The sequence below is a fragment of the Macaca mulatta genome, chromosome 1, assembly GCF_049350105.2.
Source record: "Macaca mulatta isolate MMU2019108-1 chromosome 1, T2T-MMU8v2.0, whole genome shotgun sequence".
Lineage (NCBI taxonomy): Eukaryota > Metazoa > Chordata > Mammalia > Primates > Cercopithecidae > Macaca > Macaca mulatta.
Window position 1 is genome coordinate 199,132,220 of NC_133406.1, and position 19,999 is coordinate 199,152,218.

Genomic DNA, 19,999 nt, shown 5'->3' on the forward strand with positions numbered 1-19,999 from the left:
CTGTGTTTACGATTAGAGTAAAAGTTCATGATTTTTGTATCTCCTTGGAGAAATAGACTGTTTGGCAATACAAAAGGCCCCAGTTCAGTGTATTTAATTAACATTTTTGCATTTTGTCTGATATTAATATTGGCTTCCTTCTTTATTTTCATTGCCATTCGCCTTTTTTCCATTTATTTGATTTCCATCTTTTTTGTCAATTTGTTTTAAGTGTGTTATTTCCAAACAGCATATAGCTGGATTTTTTTCCTTTTATCCAGCCTGGTCTCTTAACTTTAAGTAATTTAATTTATTCACATTATTGTGTTTTTTGTCATCTTATTTTGTGTCTTTTGTTTACTATACTTTTTCTTTCCTGTTTAATTTTTCCTTTCCTACTCTTGGTTAAATTAATAGAATTTTCTTTGTTTCTCCCTTCCCCTTTCCCCCACACAGTGGTTTAAAAGGGTTGCATCTTGCTTTTCTTCTAGAAATGGTTAGTTTTTACGCAGATTTCTCTATTGATGTCAAGAATTAAATGGCATCTAATTCCCAACAAGATAGGATCGTGATTATCAACATTTGTTTAGACTTCACCTTTTTCTGCTTTTATTATTTCTCCCTGTTTCTTGTATATCCTATCTTGTCCTGTTTTGAATTACTTATTCTGGTACAATTCTTATTTCCTTGGAGTAATTCCTCGAGTATTTTTTTTTTTTTTTTTTTTTAAGAAGAGATGCATGGGTGGTGGGTGGCACACTATTCTAGTACTTCTCTCTGGCTTTGAGACTTGGCTGAGTAATGGATCTAAGGGTTTTAACCCTTTTTACTCCAAGCTCAGAGGTCTTTGCCCTGTTGTAAATGACGCAGATATCAAGTTGAATGTCCATTTGATTCCAAGCATTTTTGTAGAGACTGTCAAATGCCGGCTTCCCAGATATCATCAGCAGACTCGTTGGTAAGGCAAAGCTGAGTTTATTTCTCACTTGCCGAAGGCGGGGCACCGATTCCAGAGTGCTTTGGCCTGTCTGGGAGGAAGGAGGCAAGGTTGGGTTTTCTGAAGCCAGGCAGTTCCCTTTAAGGTGGGTGTGTCAATGTGGGGACTTGGTTGGGGTTGTGTAAGGAACACAGTAGTCCAGGACTGGTGGAAACCATGAGGTAAGGGATTTTGAGGCCAGGCAAAGGATTAAGAGAATCCTAGGGCACCAGCTGTTGATTGAAGAGTTGAAGATGGGTCCTTCAGGAGGTTTCTGTGATGAACAGTCAAGCCATTTATCAGGGAGAGAGGCTCCTGGGATAATAAAGTCATGCAGTTGAAGGCAGAAAGGTGTGTGGGGAGGTACTTTCTGCTCCCAGTACCTCCCTGCCCAACTCCCACTTTGGTCTCTTTGGAAACTCAGAGGATCCACTCTTTTTGGGGAGGATTTCAAGACCCCACTCCAGCCTGCCCTGCTATGGAGAAACTCCGAGCAAGTCCTGGGGTGCCTGGCAGGTGGGCCCTCCCTGCCCGGCTGGGTGAGGACAGCTTCGCTCTGATTAGATTTCCTGTCACTCCCACTCGTCTGTTTTCCCTCGGACTTTCTGGCCAGCTGGTGCTACTGTGGATCTGTTCTTATTTGTAGATTTCTCCTTTTATTTCAGGGGCATCGAGGGGGTCGAAGAGGGAGATAAATGGGCTCAGTTTGCCATCTAGGCCCTCAGGTGTGTGTGACATTTTCTGGTGACCTGGACGCGGGTGTGGTGGGCAGCCCTCTGACCTGCCATGGAGGAGGAGACTGGGGGCAGTCACTGACACCAGCCTCACCCCTGCATCCCGAAGAAGTCTCTCCTTCCTCCTGATCCTTTCTCCTCAAGCCACACCCCTCATCCTGGCTTCAGGACCTCACTGATGAAAATGACCTCACTCCACAGCACCACCACATCCAGGCCACTTCATCTGTCAAACCCTCATGCCCCAGTCCCTCGCAGCACCTCCCACTGTCGCCGCCCCTCACCTCCAGCCATGTGGACACCATGCAATTTTCTTGAACATTCTGGCCATTTGGGGATCTTCTGTCTTTTCTTTTCTTTTCTTTTCTTTTCTTTTCTTTTCTTTTTTTTGTGAGATGGAGTCTCGCTCTGTCCCCCAGGCTGGAGTGCAGTGGCGCGATCTCGGCTCACTGCAACCTCCATCTCCCAGGTTCAAGCAATTCTCCTGCCTCACCCTCCCAAGTACCTGAGACTGCAGGCATGTGCACCATGCCCAGCTAATTTTTGTATTTTTAGTAGAGACAGGGTTTCACCATGTTGGCCATGATGGTCTTGATCTCTTGACCTCATGATCTGCCAGGCGTGGTTGCCCATGCCTGTAATCCCCAGCACTTTAGGAGGCTGAGACAGGTGGATGACAAGGTCAAGAGATCTGTCTTTTCTTACATGACTCCCTTTGTTTTAAATATCCTCTTTCTTTTTTCTCTCTCTCACACATTCAGACACCATCAAAACTGACTACCCCTACTCTGTGCTCCCCTTGAAGATAGGGACTAAATCTTTGCCATCTATTAATGCTGGCACCTACAACCCAGCTCTACCCAAAATAGGCATTGAGTGGACATCTGTTAAATGAATGAACAACCAAATTGGGCGCTAAAGAGAATTGTTCCACACTGACTGTGTGTGACGGGCCATACTCGGGGTGAGGGAGTGAGTCAGAATGACCCTGCCTGAGCTGTATGCAATCTAGAAGGGCTTTAAGCAGTGGCTGAGCACAGTGAATGCTGTTATTTACCTTAGGAGAGGCCCAGCAAATGTGCTTTGGGTATTCTGGGGAGGCAGAACTTAGGTCCAATTTTGTGGGAGCTGGCTGAGCCTCCTGAGGGAAGATGGGCAGGATTCAGCCAGGTGGGCATGATTGCAGAGGAAGGGGAGTAGCGTTCCATGCAGAAGAGGCTGCCTGGGCCAAAGCTCGGAGGTAGGAAACTGTAGATTGTGTTTGTAGAATAGCATGTTCTGAGAAGCGAGTGTTTCTACACTGGGAGGAAGAGAGCACAGCCATTTTGATGAATAACTGCAATCTGTTGGAGGGCACGAGGTCAGATTGGGGAGGACAGAAACCCGCAGAGTAGTGAGAAGTTGGGCTGGTTCGGACGGCAGAATCAGGAACTGATTGACAGACAGAGCCACAGAGCAAGCCTCTCCACTGTGTGGTGCTGCGATGCTGCCCTGGGGGTAGGATGGGACTGGCTGGGTTTCACAGCAGCAGGTACATTGGGAAGGGGACAGCAGGGGGGCATCGGTGACCTGTATGCTCTGTAGGAATCAGCAGTGTGATATGGTTGCCAAACGTGATTCTGAGGCTGTGTGAATAAAAAGCAGGGTGCCCAAGAGGAGAAAGGTAACAGTGCCCCAGGCCTGTGTGCAGGTTACTCCAGACCCAGATTATTGAGTTCCACTTTGAGATAATATTCAGAGCAGTTACATGGGCCATGCCAGGCATTGTTCCAGCCCTTTTCCACATACAGACTCCTGAAAGTACGGGCCCTGGAAGGCACTCACCATTCTTAGCCCCACTTGCCAGGCACAGCAAGGCAATGCAACTTTCTCAAGCTGCAGATGTCAGAAGTGGAAGGGCTGGATTTGAACCAGGTATACCTGGCCCTGGAAGCCACTTTCTCATCCATCCCACCACACTGCCTGCAGTGGGCAAACCAGAGCATCCTCTAAAGAGCACGGCGTGGATATGACAGGCCACACCACCACTGACTGAAACAACTTGGCCTTTCTAGTTTACAAAGCACCTTCCTCTGTATTTCCTTATTTGATCCGTACAACAGCCCGGCAAGTCGATTATTAAACGCCAATACTCATTTGCGTATTCGTTCAGGAATCACTGTTGAGCTCCTGCCCTGAAACAGGCCTCCCTTGGCCTGTTTTATTTTGTGATTTGGGGAATACAATATGCTTTTATGTCTATTATTATATTTCATTGCCACACATGCTTGAATATGAGTCACTTTTCCCGATTGTATTAGTTTTCTCTTGCTGCATAACAAATTACCTCCAATTTAGTGACTTAGAATAACACCCATTTGTTAGTTCACGGATCTGTAGGGTAGAAGTCTGCTACAGAGTGGCTGGATTCTCTGCTCAGGGCTGAATCAAGGTGTTGGCGGGCCGAGTTCTCATCTGGAAGCCCTGGGGAACATTCTGCTTTCCAAGCTCATTCAAGGTGTTGACGAGACTCAGTTCCCTACAATGGTAGGACTGAGATCCTGTTTTTTGCTGGTCATCAGCCAGGGTTGCTGTCAGCTCCTGGAACCTGCGGGCCAATCCTTTCCATACGACCCTGCATCTTCAGGGTGGTGAGGGTATGGTGAAGCTTTCTCCAGATCCTAATCTGACTTCCTTTCCTGTGATTAGCCAGAGAAAATTCTGCTTTTTAAAAATAATTTCAATTTTTCTATTAGATTTGGGGGTACATGTGCAGGTTTCGGTACATTGTGTGATGCTGAGGTTTGGGGTAGAATGATCACGTCACCCAGGTAGTGAGCATAGTACCCACTAGGTAGTTTTTCAGCCCTTGTCCCTCCCTCTCTCTCCCCCACCCAGTAGTTACTAGTGTCTGTCGTTCCCATCTTTATGTCCATGTGTACCCAATGTTTAGCTCCTGCTTATAGGTGAAAACACATGGTATTTGATTTTCTGTTCCTGTGTTAATTCTCTTAGGATAATGGCCTCCAGGTACGTCCATGGTGCTGTCAAGGACATGATTTTGTTCTTTTTTATGACTGTATAATATTCCATGGTGTATATGTATCACATGTTCTTCACCTCGTCCACCACTCGTGGGCATGTGGGTTGATTCCATGTCTTTGCTATTGTGAATAGTGCTGGGGTGAACATACAAGTGCGTGTGTCTTTTTGGCAGAATAACTTATTTTCCTTTGGGTATATACTCAGCAATGGAATTGCTGGGTCAAATGGTAGTTCTGTTTGAAGTTCTTTGAGACATTTCCAAACTGCTTTCCACAGTGACCGAGCTACCTTACATTCCTACCAACCGCATATAAGCATTCCCTTTTCTCCACAGTCTCGCCAGCATCTGTTGTTTTTTTGCCTTTTTAATAATAGACATTCTGACTGGTGCGAGATGGTATCTCACTGTGGTTTTGATTTGCATTTCTCTGATGATTAGTGATGTTGAGCATTTTTTTCCTATTTGTTAGCCACTTGTGTGTCTTCTTTTGAGAAATGTCTATTCGTGTCCTTTGCCTACTTTTTAATGGGATTATTTGGGTTTTGCTTGTTGAATTGTTTAAGTTCCTTATAGATTCTGAATATTAGATCTTTGTTGGATGCACACACAGTTTGTAGACATTTTCTCCCATTCTGTAGGTTATCTGTTTGCTCTGTTGATAGTTTATTTTGCTGTGCAGACGCTCTTCAGTTTAATTAGGCCCACTTGCCAATTTTTGTTTTTGTTGCAATTGCTTTTGAGGACTTAGCCATAAATACTTTCCCAAGGCTGATGTCCAGAATGGCATTTCCTGCAAATTCTGTTTTTAAAGGGCTTTCGTATCAGGCCAGGCCCGGATAATCCCCCTCTATTAAGGTCAGTTGTGCCCTGTAACATAACCCAACCATCCATCCTATTCACGGTCCTGGGGGCTATGGAGGGTCTGTGCACCAGGGGAACCAGAAATCTTGAGGGCCATCTTAGAATTCTGCCTACCACACCAGTGAAGAAATAGAGGCTCAGAGAAGTTAACTGTTGGGTGCAAAGTAGGGGGATGTGGGGATCAGGCCCTATACCAAGTAAAGCCGCTTGGGAGCAGTTGGGGGCTTGGTCCTCCGGGGACCAGGCAGGGATTGTTCTGTGTCTAAAAAAGTTGACCAAGAAAACTCTTTGACCATGTTTCTCAATCATCTCCTGCAGGATTCGAGGCACAAACCCAGCAGCCTCAACCTAGTTCATGGAGGAGCCTCGCGGGGTCCCGGCCAAGCAAGCCCGCCCCTCTGGTGGGAAGAGCGGCGCCTAGGAGGAGGGCGGCTGCCGCAGGAGTGGACATGAATGCTGGCTTTCAGAGAGAACAGCGTTTCAGTTTTGGTCATCGGAAGTGGTGCCTTCAGCACAGGTGGGAAATGGGGGCTGTTGCTGAATATGCTTGCCAGGCGCCATGTTGGTCTGTCTTGCATGAGCTTGCTTAGTTCTTCCTCTGAAAAATGTATTATTGTTATTATTAGTGTTATCGTTGCCTTCCTGATGCCTCTGTGAAAGTTGTTCTGGAAGTCCTGAACCTTTCCTGGTCAGGAGTAGAGACCTTGAGTACCAGCCACTGGCTGCTCCTCCTCACGCTGTCTCCCATGAAATGCAGACCTGCCCTTCCCAGTTCCTCAGTTTCAATTCTGTCCTGGCAAAGGACACATTTCCTCTCAAAGGACCACAGCCCCCTCTCGAGGGGCCACAGCCTCCACAAGCCAGTCCAACTGTGTCCTCCGGATAGCCAGAGCTCTACCCTCTTCTCCTACATAATGGCTCTTGCCTGAAGACCACCCACTGCCCACCCAATGCCTAGTCAGAGGAGCATCATGGGAGTTAGAGACATAACAGCAGGTCTTCGGTCCCCTTTCTCACCCCACCTGCCCCCAAGTTGTAAAGAATTGAAAGGATGTCAGGTTTGGGGCAATGATTCTTGGAATTTCAGCAATTTCAACAGCAGGGCCCCAGCTCCCGAGATAGTGATCAAATGGGCCTGGGGAGAGGCCGGGTATCAGCTTATGTTTATATATGCATTTAGATCTTCAGGTATGTGCTGTGGTTTCAGGCTAGATGTTCAGGCTGCAGTACAGGTTAGGTGTGCAGTATTAGAAGCTCGTTGGGTCAAGAACAAGTCCTTGGATGTTTTCTCTGGTTTGGAGAGCCAGAATCACCCAGAGAGCTGGGGATCAGAGAGAGGGTGCCTGGTATGACGCAGGAAGGGAGGGAGGGAGGGAGTTCTCTGGCTTACCCGTGCCCTCTGCATCAGACTCTTGGGGGTTGGGGACGCAGGAATCTATGTTGATTCTGATGCAGTCAAGGCTTGGGTACTCCAGGGCCTCTTTCTGGGGCCCTGGAGATGCTCATCCTTTCCTGTGTTTGGGTCTGTGGTCCCAGCTGTGATTTCCAAGGTGACATTTCCCAGCCTGGCATGCCAGGAGCAGTGACTCTTCCGCTTCTCTGAAAGCTGAAGTTTCCTCACTGTATAGAGAAGGGGATGGAGCCACAGGCAGTCCTCAGAGATGACATCACTGTTGCTGCCTGGACTGTGGGTTGGCTGGGGCCTGGGCCTCTGCCCACAATATGACAGCTTGGGCCTACCAACCCCAGGCCTAGACCAGGGTTCTCCTGAGGAGGTAAAGGAATCATTCCCTGGATTCCAAGGAAGAACTGCACATTGGAGCCTCATTTTGAAAAGCGATGTTTGTTGTGGTACTTAACAGTGTAGACCCACCCTGAGTTCAAATCCCAGCCCCGACTCTTAGTGGTTGTGTGAGGCACTTACTGGTTTAAGAGGCAAATTGCTCCATCTCTGCCTCATCCTTCTCACTTGCAAAACGAGGCTGGCAGTGATACCTGCCTCGCAGGGTTGCTGGGGAAGGCCCCTAGAATGTTGCCAGCCACGTAACAGGGACTCCCCAAATGTGAGCCGCCCTTCTGGTGCATGTGGGCAGTTTGGCCACCACCCTGCTCTCCCAATTACAGCCCTGTGTCCTCTGCATGCCCTGCCCTCTGGCTCCAGTGCTGCGTACCTGAGGTCAGGGTGAAGCACGGGAACCGATGCTGCTGCCCACATGGTTGGTACTTTACAGACAGGTTCGAGTCCTTCCCAAACCTCAGTGAGTCTGGTCCTGTTGCCCCTGTTGTGCACATAAGGAAACTGAGCACAGAGAGGTTCAGTAGTTTAAAGACAGCTACACAGATGGTAAGGGGCAGAGCCTCTGGTTACAAAAGACCTAGCACTTTTTTCTCCACCAAGATGCTACCTGAAGAAAAACAATGGCAGCTTCAAGGATGAACCCTTCGCCAGGAATGTCTACATGTTCACAGGAATCAGTCATGCTGTAATGAGTGGGGCATCTGGCTCGGCATCCTGGGTAGGCACTTCCTGGTACCTGGATTTAGCACTTGTTTCCTTCTGTGCCTATCACTGCCATTTAGGGTCTCATGAGCAGTCTCAGGACAGGATCTGGGTCCATTCCATGAGGTGTACAGCAGATACTTGAACTAGTCCAGAAGCGGAAACCTCTGAGGGATGCAAGCCAGAGATATGGGGGAACTGTCCAGGGAGTCTAGATGGGGGGTCCTCTGCAGACCTGGCATTTCCCTCCCCTCCCCCGCTTCATGCCCAGACTCTCTGTTTGTCCATGTGGGCTCAGCCAGCTGCTTGGAAGAATCTGTAGAGTATGGGACTTGCCCAGAGGGAAATGAGCTGTCAGTTCCAGTGAGAAACCTGGCTCCTGCCTCTGCCTGTGCTCTCCCTGGGGAAGAAAGTGCCTGTGATTAATGAGGTGCTGACTTGGTGCTGCTGGAGTCCAGGTGATCATGGCCACTGCTGGCACGGCCCTCCCAGCCACCAGGGAGGAGCTGGGATATATGGCATCCAAACAAGACAGAGGCCTGCAGTGCTGCAAACGCCCCGGTGGGGAGGGCAGTGCGGCCCATCAGCACCATGGGAGCCTTGGGCACAGCTATGTGTGGAATTACCGAGGGCAGGGAAACATGGAGTCACAGCCGCTCTTCAGAAGGGGCCAGAAGTGGGGCTCTCTCCAGAGTAAATGTGATTTCTGAATGAGGAACTAGAGGACAGATCTCATTTGAAAATGGATATGGAAGCAATTTCTCAGTAATGAGAAACTTGAGCAGTTTTCAAACTTTTATAGTCTTAGAAGCTATTTTTAAAAGCCAAATTTTGCATGGAATGTCAATATATAAAACAGGTTAAAGTGATGGTTTATGAATACATTTATTTTTTAAGTTCAAATTTTTAACATTGTTTAAAAATTCTCATTTTTATTCCTATTTCTTATCTCCAAATTATTGCGTTTTAGACTTAGTCTAATTTAAGTCAGATGCAAAAGGCTTTTTTTTTTTTAATTAAATATATACTGTCTTGCTCTGTTGCCCAGGCTGGAGTGCAGTGGTGTGATCATAGCTCACTGCAACCTCAAACTCCTGGGTTGAAGGGATCCTCCCACCTCAGCTTCCTGAGTAGCTGGGAGTACAGGCATGGACCACCACACCTGGCTGTCAAGTTTTTGACATTTGTATATTATTTATTATGGAAGTTACATTTATTATGTTATTAACGATGCCTCTGTTTTGATGCACGAACACATTGAAATCTGACGTTCTAGATCAGGAGTTGGCAAACTATTGCCTGTGGGCCTAATCCAGGCTGCTGCATGATTCTGTAAAGTTTTATTGGAACATAGCCACACCATTTTTTGATGCATTATCTATGGCTGCCTGTGACTGTCTGTTTCACAAAGTCTAAAGTTCTTACTATTTGGCCCTTTTCAGAAGAAATTGGCTGACCTCTGTCCTAGATCATCATTGTATTGCTGTATCAGCTGCAATATCTAATATTCCTTTTTCTTTCTTGTTTCATTTGGCTTGGCTGCAAAGTATTAAGGAATTCTTTTTTTTTTTTTTTTTTTTTTTTTTTTTGAGACGGAGTCTTGCTCCGTCACTCAGGCTGGAGTGCAATGGCATGATCTCGGCTCACTGCAATCTCTGCCTCCCAGGTTCAAGCTATTCTCCTGCTCTAGCCTCCCGAGTAGCTAGGCTTACAGGTGCGTGCCACCACGCTGGCTAATTTTTGTATTTTTAGTAGATATGGGGTTTCACCATGTCGGCCAGGCTGGTCTCAAACTCCTGACCTTGTGATCCACCCACCTCGACCTCCCAAAGTGCTGGGATTACAGGCATGAGCCACTACACCTGGCCAAGGAATTCTAAATCACATCCTTAACATGATGTGAATGGTAACAGATTGTTAACAGCTTGCCTTAAAGCCACAGAATGGTCTTCAGTTCAGCATTGTCTGGGCATCTGGGGAGGAGTAGAAGGGAATTCTGGTTTGCATCAGTGACAATATCAAGCAACTGCTTGAATTCCTTCCTATTACACCATCTCACACACAAGTCAGACAGGAAGCCCCCCCATCATTTATGATATTTTCATGATAATCCACATAATACATTGCCTTATCATTGAAAGCTTCAGAGTGTACTTGCTTGTATGGTTTTACGTATGCATACACGGTCTTGAATTTAAAAAATGACAACACAAAGCTACCCAGTAAAGAGCTCCACTCTTCCTAACTGAAGACACATTTCGACAGTGAAGGTCACCATCTACCCAGACCTTAATCTGAGGTCTGCACAAACCAAATTAAACCAGCAGCACTTGCTGGCTGTATTCAGTGTGTTCCCGTGTGATATAGAGCGTGTTTGAATATGTGTACATGGTCATTTTCTGTTAAAATTGGAGTCAAACTGTGCTTTTAGAATAACATTCTCAAGGAATATTTGAAGAGCCTCCGAAACACTTCCATGGAACACAATCTGGAGACTACCCCTTCAGCAAATATTGGTGGTTCTCATCTTTGTACTTGAGGATAATGGAGGGGCCATGGACGCTGACAGCTGGAGGCAGAGGAGGAAGGAGGAGAGATGGGGAGGGGAGAAGTTGAGATGGTGCATGGAGAGAGCAGTCAGTAGTGGAAACAGTACTCTGGCAACCCAGGGAGGCCATGTGAGCTTCTGCAGAGGCTTGGGATGTCTCCCAGCAGTTGTTGATGAGCAAACCCAGCTCCTGGGGCTGCTTTAATGACTTCTGGCCTGCGCCTTGGAAGAAAAGGTGCAGAAGAGCATGGAGCAAGGTAAACATGTGTGCAGAGAAGTGGGGGTGGGGAGCATATATGTCACTTCTGATCGGCACGCAGAGAGCCTCTGTGGTCATTCAACAGGTCAAGGTGTGAGGCAGTGAGGAGGTAAAAGGACAGCAGAGGGTCCGGGAGAATCAGCCAGGGCTGGCACAGGAGGAGGAGGGCCTGGAGCATGGGCCGTGTTTGTGAGAGACCGACGTGGCCCCAGGACGGTGGTGGCTGGGATTGGACATTGGCCTTAGGCATTTGAGGCAAAGCCCACTGACCCAGGAATGAAACCCAGGAGTCCTGACTCCCAGGCCGCCTGCCCTTCCCTCAGTGGGTACAAGGAACAGAGCCAGGTTTTTGGAGGCCATGGGCTAGACAAGCCCCAAGGGGATAGAAAAGCCCCTGTGCTTTCTGAGGTTGTGCTGCTCACCCCATAGAAAAGGGACATTTTTAGGTTTTAAAAGGATGACCTCATTTTTTTCTTATTTACATAGCCCTGTTTGTTTATACAGCCCTTTAAAAATAGCAAGTGTGTGCTAAGCTTAGTGCTCTCTCTCCCACCACCAGTGGCAGAGCCACTGTGTGGGGAGAAACACCTTTTTATCTTAGAGAGGGGCAGCCTTGTTTCCGAGGACAGATGGGAGCAAAACGGGACAGGTAGGAAGTTTCGTGGTTTCTCGTGTCGCTTCTCCAAAATAGCCACACTGCTGCCTCCCACTTCCTGCCTGACTCGGCTGGGGTAGATTTTCTCCTTTAGAGGATTTGTGTTCTGTGTATTCCCAGGGAGGCTCGAAGGGATCTGTTGCCAAAAACATGCTCGACCCTGAAGCCCTGGGGCTTGGCACTGAGGGCCCCAGCTCAGGTTTGGAACACTGGGTTTGCATCCGGGCTCTGTCGCATACTAGCTGCGTGACCTTGGGCAAGTGACTTCACTTCTCTGTGCCTCTTCAGTAGGATGGAGATAGCAACTCTAGCTATATCCAGCAGTTACTGTGCAGATTAAATGAATATGTATGAAGGGCACAGCCCAGTGTGGGCACATAGCAACTCTTAATGAATCTCTTAATTAAAAAACAGCAATGTTGTTGTTGATCTCCATCCCCTTCCTGGACAACTGGACCAGCCTCCCAGCCACCTTCCCTTTCCCCTGGCTTGCCTGCTCCAGCGCATCCCAGCGTGATCCCAGAGTGATAGAAACATGAAACACAAATCTGACCCTGCTATCTGCTGCTTAAAATCCACCCATAGCTTCCAACGCCTATGGCAGGAATGAGCATTCTTTTGCTCTGAATGGCCAGATAGTATTTGAAGCTTTACAGGCCGTTTGGTCTCTCTTGACTTTGTCATTGCAGCCTGGAAGCAACCACAGATAATATGTAAAAAATGGGCGTGGCTGTGTTCCAGTAAAAATTTATGTATGAAAACAGGCAACCGGCTGGATTTGCCAACCCTTGACCTACAGGATGAATCCAGACCCTTAGCTCAGCATTCCTAGTCCAGCCTATTCCCGTTATCTCCATCCTTCTTCCTTCCCCACCCCTGCTCTTGTGCAGAACATGTCACACTTTAATCCTTTGCGTGTGCTCCTCCCTCTTTCTGAGTTTTCCTTCCCTGCCCCCTGAGTGCCCCTCCCCCATGGCATTAGGACCCTTACTCTGGGATTCTGTGGTACCCTGTCTTTATTTCTACCCTGGTCATATATGCAAGTTCCGTCTGTTTCTCCATGAGAGGGGCTCCCCTCTAGGCAGGGGTTGGGCCTTCCTCTTCTGTACACCCAGCAGGGTGCTGTATAGGTTTCTGCAGGTTCTCAGTAAGCATTTGTTATTGAACACAAGGATCTGCAAGATGGATGGTTGGCCTCACGGAGCTCACAGTCAGCTTAGGAAGCTAGGATACGAGCCAGTCAAAAGCCAGCCAGCAATCCAGGCAGGAAATGATGATGGCCCATGTGTTTGGCCCTAACTCATGTCAAGTGGCGATTCTGAGCTTGACAAAGGAAGGTGAAGGTATTTCAGTTGGTTGTTGCAGGATGGGAAAGAGACTTGCAGAGATAGGGAGGTCAGGAGGTCTCTCCAAGTTGGGGAAATCATAAGAGAAGAGCAGACCTGAGCAGGCCTGGAGGCTTAGGCCTCTAATCCCAGCTACTTGGGAGGCTGAGGCAGGAGGATCACCTGAGCCTGGGAGTTTGGGACTAGAATGGGCAAGGTAGTGAGACCTCATCTCAAAAACTAGAAAAATAAAAATTTAGCCAGGTGTAGTGGTCATACTCCTGTAGTTCTAAATATTGAGGCTGAGGCGGGTGGATGGCTTGAGCCCAGGAGATGGAAGCTGCAGTGAGCTGTGATTACACCACTGCACTGCAGCCTGAGGGACAGAGCAAGACCCTGTATCAAAAAACAAAACAAAACAAAACAAAAGAAGAAGAAGAAGAGCAGGCCCACTGCTGGGCTCAGGGTGGGGAGTGAACAGATCAGTCTGGCCATAGCTGTGGGCCCTCCATTGGAAGACAGAGGGGGCCAGTACTGGAAAGCAGGGCAAAGGTTTCATCAATGAGTTGGGGGTGGTGAGGAAGCTTAGACTTTATCCTGTCAGCCAGAATTTCTCCAAGTGTAGTCCACACACCCTCCCATAACAGAAATACCTTGAGTTTCTTTAAAATGCAGATTCCAGGGCTCTGTCCCATACTGGAGGCCAGGAGGCTGAAGGGGGTCAAGGCCATGGTCTGTGGGAGGAAGAGGCTGCACCATGGCTACGGGTGCACCACAAGTATTATTCAGACTGGTGTCACCTGTAGGAAGCCGGGTGATGCCTTTCCCAGCCGGACTGGGGACAGGTGAGGTGGGAGTGAATAATGCTCCCAAAGGGCAGATGGGAACACCCAAGCTTAGAGGTGGCAAGTGACTTGCCCAGCGTCACACTGTGAATTACTTGCAGGTGTGGGGCTGACCAGTTCTGGAACAGGCTTCCTCTCCCAATCTCAGGGCCTCGGCTGGTCCTGCAGGTGCCACAGGTGGAAAAAGAAAAGGCCAAGGGGAATGCCTGTGGTACCCAGCACTGCCTAGTGCACAGTAGTGGTTGGTCAGTAACTGTTGAACAAATGAGGGTTTCTGTTTGCTTGAGGGAAAGGGTAGGGGTGGAGGGTGAGTGGCTGGGTGAATGGGTGCTATGAGGACAAAGGAGAGTGGAGTTTAGATGTAGCGCTAGTGTCGCAAGCGTGAAGGTTTACCAGACAGAGGAGTGAAAAGATGAGTGGGGCACTAAGCATATTGAATGTGAGAGCTGCTGGAAATGCAGGACTGGGGAGTGCTGGGCGGGGCAGGTGATGTGTGCAGCTGTGGAAGCTGCTACCAAGTCAAGGAGAGCAGTGCAGAGAGAGAAAAGCAGGGGATTAGAGACCAACACTTGAGGACTGAACACAGGCATCTAGGAAGAAAAGGCTTGGATGGAAGAGTCAGACAAGTGAGAGGAGAGGCAGGGCAGGACAGGAGATCAGAAAAGGGAGATTTGAACAGCCAGTCACCTAGGCAATTTAGTTTGGGCCGCTCTTTAGAATAAAGCCAGCTAACCTAAAAGAAATTATGTCATGGGTAAATAAAAATGTCAATCAAACTAAAACTGAAATCACGAGTTTCTGTTTGCTTGAGGTTTGTGCTCCTGGCCAGCGTAGCTGCAGGTGTGGGAGAGCGAGTGGAAACTGGACCCACCTGTGCCACCTGTCAGGACAAGCCCTGCCGTCTTGCCTCTGTTCGGGCTCTGTTTGGCATGCCTCCCTGGGATCGTTTCGGTGCTCCCAAGCCTTTGTCCTCCTCTCCTGTGTCTGCCTTAGCACCTTTCCTCCTTTCCTTCCATCTCTTTTATTCATTCAACAGATATTCTTTTTTTTTTTTTTTCTTGAGACAGAGTCTCGCTCTGTCGCCCAGGCTGGAGTGCAGTGGCCGGATCTCAGCTCACTGCAAGCTCCGCCTCCCGGGTTCACGCCATTCTCCTGCCTCAGCCTCCCGAGTAGTTGGGACTACAGGCGCCCACCACCTCGCCCGGCTAGTTTTTTGTATTTTTTAGTAGAGACGGGTTTTCACCGGGTTAGCCAGGATGGTCTCCATCTCCTGACCTCGTGATCCGCCCGTCTCGGCCTCCCAAAGTGCTGGGATTACAGGCTTGAGCCACCGCGCCCAGCCCAACAGATATTCTTGGGACTAAAGCTTATTCGAAGGAACTTAACTGCGGCCCCCAAATCCCGCAGGGCCTTTGAGTCACCCACTAGAGAGCTTGAAACATGGAGACGGAGATTCCTAGACCTGCAAATTCAGGAGTGGCCAGCCATGCCTGGTTGCTCACTGCAGCTAATCGGAGCAGCCTGTCTGGGGCTACCTCTGCGAATTTCCTATTCTGGAGCTGCTTTACTGGGGCTGGTTGGGAGTGGGGGACTGAGGCCCAGGTGCCTGGGTGTTTATTCTATATGGCTCCAAAAATATAGCATTCGGGCAGCCTCCCAGCTAACCTCCCTGGAGCCCTGGCTCTCCCTCTGATGAGCCTACATGTGCCACCAAAATCGTCCCCTCCCCCACTCCTAACAGACATATCAGTCAGTTGACACCACAGCCACCATCATCATCCTCATCCATCCTCAAAGAGATAGTCATCCTTACCTTTGGCCCTACTTAGACATAAGGGACCAAGCACCATTCTGGGTGACAAAGCACAAAACACCTGCCTCTGGGAGTTACATTCTGGAAGGGAAATAAACAAACATATTGTCACTACACACACATGCACACTCTCTATAGACTGTATTTTGTGAGATCTTAAATACCTAAGTGTATGTAAAATAAATGTAAAGATATTATCTTCTTAAGTAACATACATAGTATGTGACAAGGTGGCAGTCAGGAAAGGAATAGGGGGTGCAGGGGCTGGCAGGTTGTCGAGGTTTGGAAATCAGGCAGTCAAGACGGATGGAGAGTAAAGACCTGAGGGAGGCGAGGAGCAAGTGCTAGGGGTATAAGAGAAGAGTATTCCAGGCGGAGGCAAGATCAGCCTGCTGGGAACAGCAAGGAAGCTGGTGTGGCTGGAGGAGTGGGGGTGGGGGCACAGGAGCAGAGGAGGCTGGAAGGGAGGCAGGCACAACATCCGGAAGCCCTGGGAGGCCTGAGCAGAGAAGTGGACTGTCCTGCCGAAGGAGGCTGTGGAGGCTGCCCTGGAGAGGGCGGGGGCAGCAGCCCGAAGCCAGCTAGGAGGCGGGGACGTGACAGATCAGGAGGTGATAGAGTCGTACACCAGGGCGGCAGCTACGGGGGCCATGGGGAGGGGTCTGATTCCAGTTCCATTTTGAGGTCGAGCCAACATGATTTGCTGACAGATGGGACGTGAGGTATAAGAGAAATAGTTCTGAGAGGGGAGCCAGGCTGACACTCACATGTGTTCAGTCTTCTCTCAGACTAGTCAACTTCTTCAAGCCTCAGTTTCCTCATCTGGAAAATGGGCCAAGTGGATAGATAACTTCCTAGATCCCTTTTGGCTTGGGAAACTCATCCTTGAGCTCAGGTCACTGGGGCCTGGTGTGGTCAGGGAAGGCTTTGAAGAAGTGAGTGGAACTCGGGCTTAAGAAAGGAATTAGACCAGACACCACCGAATGGGACAGGGGCACCCAGGCAGAGGGTTGCCAGGCCTGTGAGTGGTGCCCGAGGATGGCAGGCAGACACTGCTGTAGGAGCACTGGGCCTCGGTAGGAGGCTGCCAGGAGCCACAGGGATAGGCACACCAGCTCTTCAACACTACGCCCTTTAGAATAAACCAGCAGGTTCAGGGCCCGAGCACATTTTGCAAACACTGAGGCCCTCAATTTTTAGCATTTTCAGATGGACATGCTTAGGCAGGAAGGAACAAGGCTTGGCTCCTGGCCGGGGGAGAGTTAACCTCCTGGCCCGGCATTGCATAACCGCAGAGTCTGCTGAGCGCAAGGAGACTCTTCTGTGTGGCAGCCAGAGTGGCAAGCCTGGTGGCTCCGGGCTCTGGCACCGTCCCGCAGCGGAACAAACAGCCCTCCCTTCCCAGATAATGGCCCTCATTGAGCATTGTGTCCATGGCCAGCGCCCAGCACAGGGCAGCTCAGCCTGGGTAAGTTTCCTCTCTTGGCTGCTTAGCAAAATATTTATACTACGCCTTTCTAGTAAGACGGTTCCTAGGAACCAGCAGGCAGAGAGCTGGGGAAATGCACCCACCAGTGACCCTGGTCCCAGCTTAGGGAAGTGCTGCCACACACCCAATGACATGTGAGCCTGGTGCGGTCATTGCCCTCCAGGGCTCTTTCATAAAAGAAGACACTGAACTAGAAGATGCCTAGAAGCCTGTCCAGTTCCAAAGCCATTGGCATCTTCTCTAATTAAAGAGCGAACTCCAGTTTCTTATGATGTGGGAGTAGAATTTGGCCGGTCTTTAATATCTCACAAAGGGCCTCTTTCTCAGGAAGGCATGTGTGTGATTTGGGAGAGGTGAAGATGAGAAGTCTGAATCCTGCCTACTTGGTTCTCTCCTGCACACCATGAATGTCAGGAAACACTGTTGGTATCTCCTGTGCACTGTCAATGTCCCTCTCTGTTTCTTTGAATGGGGAGCAAGGGGCATAAGCCAGATCACTCCAGGCGGTGCTGCACTTTAAGAGGTATCTGGACCAGTCCTCGGAAACATGCAGCCCCTGTCAGAAGAACATTTGAAGAAACTGAGTAACAGAATACTTGAGAGGCAGACTTGCTGTCCTCAACCACCCCAGGGGTTGTCTGGAGAAAAAGGGTCAGAGATGTTCTGTGTGGTCCTTGGGACAGGATCAAAACCAGTGAGTGAAAATCACATGGCTCGTTATTAGGACCATAGCCCAAACAACAGGCCCCATATGTATTTTAACTGAAAACACACACATTGACCCGTGTCTCCACCTCTGGGAATCTGGCCCATGGAACAATGCATCAGTCTGTAAAGATATGTGTATAAAGGATGTTTATGGCAAAATTCTAGTAGGAAAAATTAGAAAAAAATATAATAGTAAATGTAAAGGTATTCCATCCAAACCACGGTCCATCATTCAGCTGTTAACAAGATTGAGGACAGACCCTGTCTCTCTGTTTAGAAAGGCAGTACAGGAGAGTGGTTAGGAGCACAGGGTCTGAAGACAGACAGCCAGGGTTCAGATCCAGATCCCACCACTTACAAACTGTGTTGCTTGACCCTCTGGCCATCACACTCCTCTTTGGTAAAGTAGGGATTGCAATAATGCCTGTTGTTTAAGCTTGTTAGGAGCAGTAACTGAGTTAATTATGTGAGGTGCTTATAACTGTGCCTGGTACAAGATAACTGCTCAAAATCTGTTGGCCTGTAGCCTAGAAAGACTGTCCATGAGGAAGGCAGAGTGCTGAGGAATGTACATAGGGTGGTGCCATTTATAGAAAAACCGAGCAGGTGCAGTAGCACAAGCCTGTAATCTGAGCTACTCAGGATGCTGAGGCCGGAGGATCATTTGAGGCCAAGAGTTTGAGACCAGCCTGGGCAACATAGTGAGACTCCATCTCAAAAAACAACAACAACAACAAAAAAAAGTCTCCCAATCTTCCCTGCTTCCCATATCCTGTTTGGGGGAAAAAAAAAAAAAAAAGGAATTGCTATTACCTCAGGCGGAGAATGGCCTGAGAGCAGCCTCTAAGGAAGGCTGGAGTCTCGAATGGCAGCTTGGACCTGTGCCCTTGGCAGTCCCTTCAACCCTGAGACTCTGTGTCACTCTTGGAAATCTCAAAGTACGTCCTACCCTGCCTTTAACTGAACGGGATAGTCTGCTGTTTGCAAAAATATACTTGCCAAGACACGTCCTTTGTGCAGGTGGGGAACAAAGATGTTGGCTGGGGGTTAGTTCTACAGACTGCCCATTGCCCTGTGGTGGCACTCATCAGTGGAGCCCACATGGTTCCACTTGGGGTGCTCTAAGTTTCCTCCTAGACCCATGGGTTTGTATGAGCCATGCCAACCGTGACACCGTGCCCTGTCTGAAATGGACTGCACCTTGGTCGGGTACATCATGCTCAGATCCACCCCCCACATGCCACAGGCTTTGGGAATGGAGGGAGAGGTCACAGAAGCCCCCCAGCTGGGGCCTGTCTCTTGTGGAAATCAGTCATTTCTTCTCCCCTTTGGTTAAACCACTTGAGATGCGGTTTAGAGTGCCATATTAGCAGAGAGAAAACACTTAAAGGAGTCTTGGAGTTACTCATATATTTAACAAATATAAAAAATTTCAAAATATTTCAGCCAAGCAGCAATAAAATACATAATATAACACTAGTGAACTCACCACTCTGCTTAAAAAAAAAAAAAAAGACTTGTCAAATACAGTGGAAGCCCCTGCCTCGCTTCCACAATGTGGGCCCTTTTCTCCTGTGCTCCCAGGAGCGACCATCATCCTGAACTCGGGTTTACCATCCCACGGTTGTTTTCTGGGTTTACCCTGCCCCCACTGGGCTTGCCCTGAGTTGGGTGAGGCCCTGTGCCTCTCTGCCCACAGTCCTTTCCTGTTAGACTCCTTTGGTGAGTTTCAGCCTTTGGGTTACATCTAAACGTCCACCGATCCTGACACTGTTGCTGGGCAGTCCTGATGCCTGTCCTGTCACTGGCCTTGTGGTCTTGTGCGAATTCCTTTTCTTCCTTGGGCCCAGCATCTTCACCTGTCAAACATGGGCTTTAGACCCTGCTTGAGCTCCCTCTAGCTCTAGGCTTGTGTGGTGGGATGGGGAAGCCAGGCCCAGGGCTCGCCAGGTGGAGGAGATGAGAGGTAGCCCCAGTACATCCCAAGGTGAGGGACGGGCCGATTTCCCAAGTGCAGGACATAAACCACGAGTAGAAGATGAGCTGAGTTTAGGAGAACATACTGGAAGTTCTTTAACTGAATAGTATAATTATTTATTTGATTCAATAAAAAATACTAGTTGGCAGTTCCTCCTGTGGTCCCTATTGCTTAGGAAGAAGCAATGTTTAAACAAGTCAAATTCAAGTCAAAGTAAATTAAACTATTACATAAATAGCGATATGATACGATGGCATTATTTCTGACAAAACTTGTAACAGTGGTCACCAAATGGCACAGTGTT

General features: G+C 48.7%; 1 protein-coding gene across 6 annotated transcripts in view; it reads left to right on the forward strand.

The window, feature by feature from the left end:
- Positions 1-19,999, forward strand: part of HIVEP3 (HIVEP zinc finger 3) — a 537,183-nt gene that overhangs the window by 409,084 nt on the left and 108,100 nt on the right. For all 6 annotated transcript variants that reach the window (XM_077961639.1, XM_001085309.5, XM_077961650.1 and 3 more), the window contains one exon: positions 5,894-6,092. The gene's annotated coding sequence lies outside the window, so the exon portion shown is untranslated. The remainder of the gene's footprint in view (positions 1-5,893; positions 6,093-19,999) is intronic.